Raw genomic sequence first — 4402 nt, forward strand, 5'->3', positions numbered from 1 at the left:
TTAGCTGATAGGGTTTAGCTTTTATACATGGTAAAAATATATGATTTGGCAGTGAGATACCAGGCACTATTTATGAAATTCAGATGATTTTCTGGGGTTTAGACTAGTTTCAAGTCCTTCCAGCCTTATAATTGAGCTAAGCCAAAGATGAGCTCGGGTGTGATGTAGCAGGCTGAGGAAGGAGAATCATTATGTAGATATTTGTAGGGCTTAGCAGGAAAAGGGGAAGGGCCTTCTCACTAAAGGCTAAGCAAGATCACACAAACACAAATTCAAATTCAAATTCAAATCCCCATAATTTCACCTTTTTAGTGCAGAGAATTATTATGTGGATATTTATAGATTTCTTGAGTTTTCTGTAATTCTTTTAAAATTATAACTCAAGAATTTGAAATTAAGAAACTTTCACTAATTAGAATATTTTAAACCCAACAAACCATATGTAAGACTCAAACGTGTAACTTGACTCGTTTACAACCTATAGTCCAAAACTATAGCCCATGTCTAGTGGATCTAGAAATTACTGAAATACCTTAAACTCATAAAATGTGCTAAAACATAGAGAGAATGGGTAAATTACAAATGACGTGGTTGAGGAGTACATACTCAGAATAGGGAAGGAGTTATTTTTAAGGCCGATCGTGAGAAAACATGTGATCATGTTGACTAGGGATTTTTGGATTTTGTTTTGAAGAAAAAGGGATTTAGAAAGAGATGGGGAAAGTGGATTAATGACTATCTTGCTTTATCAAAACTTTCAATTGTGGTGAATGGGAAGCTGGGTTACTTTCTTAGCTTCCAGGGGACTAAAGCAAGGGATCCTTTAATGCCTTTTTTGTTTATTAGTGCCTTTTTATGTTTTGAGTAGAATGGTTTTTAAGGCTTTTGAAAGGGATTTAGTGGCTGGATTTTAATGAGATCGTATAGAAGTGACACATCTTTAATTTGCAGAAGACATCATTTTCTTTTCTTCAGGAGAAGATAAAATGGTTATTTTTCGTTCTATTATTAGAGCTTTTAAGATAGTTTCCTGGCTCAAAGTCAATTTGAAGAAAAGTTCAAAAAACCAATTAGGACCAAGATAGGTTGATAAGAATGGCGGAGATTGTGGGATGTTTGATTTTATCTTTACCTATGAAGTTTCGGTTTGTCTTCAGGTGGGTACCCTTAGGCAAAAGAATATTGGGCATTTGTTTTGGAAAAGATTGCAAAAAGATTGGATGGGTGGAAGAGAGTTTTGATCTCTAAAAGAGGAAGGTTTACTTTAGCCCAATCAGTTTTAGCTAGAATTCCCATTTACTACTTTTCTTTATTTAGAATCCCAAGGGGGTGCTGCTAATAATATTGAGAAAGCAATGAAGAATTTTCTGGGAGGGTTGGGGGGAAGGGAGGAAAGAGCATTGGTCAATTGGGATACGCTTCCTCTTCCCAAATATAAGGGAGGTCTTGGCTTGGGTCACATTGTTGAGAAGAATATTGCATTTTTTGTGAAATGGCAATGGAGATTTCTGGATGAAAGGGTCCTTATGGCATGCAATTATTGAGTGGGCTTTACGATAACGAGTGGGACTCTGTAGTGGTGGGGAAAGGGGGGCTTATCAATCTCCTTGGATATCTCACATGGCCTTCTGAGGTTCTTTCAACACATTCATCTCATTGTGGGGAATGGAGAGTTCATTCGTTTTTGGAAGGATCTTTTTTTATTTTATTATTATTATTATTATTATTATTATTATTATCAACACTAGGGGAGGGAAAATTTCATTTCCTTATTTTGTTTCTGTGGTTGTATCAGATTTCTAGAACTCACAATGCCTTTATCGCTTCAATGGCTATTTCATTTTCATGTCCATTATCTTGGGATTTCAGTTTTTTAGTTTAATGATTGTGAAACCATTGAGCTTGTTTCGTTGGTGGCAATTCTTGAGAATGTTTATTTGTTCAATGGTAATCTTGATAAGAGTGTGTGATCCTTTCACTCATAGGGAACGTTTTCTTGCAAATTATTTTTTGAACAGCTTATTGATGACCCAAATGTTCCTCTTTGTCCCTCTTATAAAATGATTTGGGCTGCTTATGTGACTATTGAGGTTAAATTTTTTTGCATGGACAGTAGCTCACAAAAAGCTTGATACTAATGGCATGATTCAAAGGAGAAGGTCAAATTGGCATCTATTTCCACAATGGCGTTTTGTGTAGCGCAGCTGAGGAAAGCATGGATAATCTTTTCTTGCATATCCTGTTGCATTATCTGTATGGTGGAGAGTCCTCTATTTGGCTGTGGATGATTGAATCATTCCATCCTCTTGTAAGCATAATTCATGCATCAATTTAGAGGTTTTGGTTCAAATAATAAGGCTTGGATTCTTTGGAAGTGTGGTTTGTGCAGCTCTCTGGGTATTATGGCTTGAAAGGAATGCTAAATTTTTTGACCGAAAATGTGAAGATTTTGAGAGTTCATGGGATAAGTGTGTTTTTTGGCATCCTTTTGGACCTCAGTAGCAGGAATCGTTCAAGTTGCTCATGATTCTTCCTTAGAAGCGCGGTTCTGCGCATATGACTCAGGTTCGTAGAAGAATCGCGAGTTTGATGCGAGAGAAACATGAATTTGATCACGGATCTGTCTTCTTCTCTTCCTCTCAATCTATTTGTTTCTTTTCTCTGGATCTCGCTTTCGGTCTCATGACTCGTCTTCTTTAGATCAATTGATCGATCTCGTATCCTCTCTCCCTTGATTGATCTCAATCTCATCTCTCGATTGACTCTTCTTCTCTCTCTCTCTCTCTTTCTCTCTCTCTCTCTCTCTCGATTTCCTCTCCTCCTCTCTATTTGACCAACGCCTTCTCTCTCTCTCTCTCTTAAGAATTTTAACAAAATAAATTTATTTTATTTTTTTAAGAAAATATATAAAATAAGTACTTTTTTTTGTTAAAAAAACTAATAAAACTATATAATTAGAATATTTTAACAGATTTTTTTATACTTTTTTATTTATTTATAATATATATATATATATATATGTCAATTAAAAATAAAAAAAATTATATAGATAAATTAAAAATATTATTAATAAAAATAATACATAAGTATTTTCCTTTAATAAAGTTTTGCCTTTCTTGTTGATCAAAAATAAAAAAAAAAAGGTAAATTACATTGACATCTCTTATGGTTTACGACTAATACACTCCCCTCCTTGTAGTTCTACAAATTAGGATGACATCCCGTCAGATTTATTCAGTTAATAGTGTTTTAAAATATATTTAAATTGAAGATTATTTTGTAAATAAATATTCAGAACATTTTAATAAATTTGTCACACTTTCTACCACCTTTCATGCTCTCTTTTCTTTTCCTTCCTACCACCAACCCCTTCTTGGTCACTCTCTTTAACCTACATCACTGCCGACCACCATTTTCATTCGCCGAACACTGTGTTGCATCAATCTTGAAGTTTCTTATGTTACGTCAATTCCCGCTTTTGGAAATGGCGAGAATCATTTCCCAGGGAATCGAGAGTGAAATCCATTCATCTCGTGATCCATCTTTTGGAAATGGCGAGAATCATTTCCCAGGGAATCGAGAGTGAAATCCATTCATCTCGTGATCCATCGTAACGCTCTCCTAAAACCCTCCTACTATGCAAAAACTGGAAATATCATTCACAATAGAGATAACAACAACCACTATGAAATATATACACCCACTCTAAATTCTTCATATGCATTACTTTAATGAAAATCAGAGAGAGTGATACATAAGTTTTGTCTCCTATTTCTGAAAGAGAAAAAAAAAAAAAAAAAAAAAAAAAACTTCAGCAGGGAATTGTTTTTGTCTAAGTAATAATAAAAAAATGTGGATAAATTGGTAATTATGATGTGGATAACAAGGTAAGGCTTTTATAGTGTTGCTATGGGTATTTTAGTCAACTAAAGTGTTTTTTGGGTTGCACCAGCTGTATGCTGTTTACTTCTCTTACACTGTATTTGGTTAGAAGATTTGCGGAGAGATTTAGAAAGGAAAAGGAAAAAAATGTGTGAAACTAGGTGAAATGTAGGTATATTTTATTTACATTTCACTTACTTTTTCCATTTACCTTTTCAAATCCCTTATCAAATTTCCCAACCAAACACAATATTAATGACTGCTTAATGAGAAGGGAGAATTTGCAACTACTATGCAAAACACAACAAAGGTCATTGTAATTTCCAGCGGGAGGGGATGTATTAGTCAGAAATCTATCCAAGAAAAAGTACATCAAAGCCAATTTATTCCGATCTGAGGCATATTCCATGTGAAATTTCAAATTTGTTCCTTTTCATCCTTTTATGATCTGCGTCATTGTCATTGTTGTTGTTGCTATTACATAGTTTCAAATCGTCTTCATTTTTATGTTGTAAAATAT

The sequence above is a fragment of the Camellia sinensis genome, chromosome 1, assembly GCF_055761805.1.
Source record: "Camellia sinensis isolate YWXY chromosome 1, ASM5576180v1, whole genome shotgun sequence".
NCBI lineage: Eukaryota > Viridiplantae > Streptophyta > Magnoliopsida > Ericales > Theaceae > Camellia > Camellia sinensis.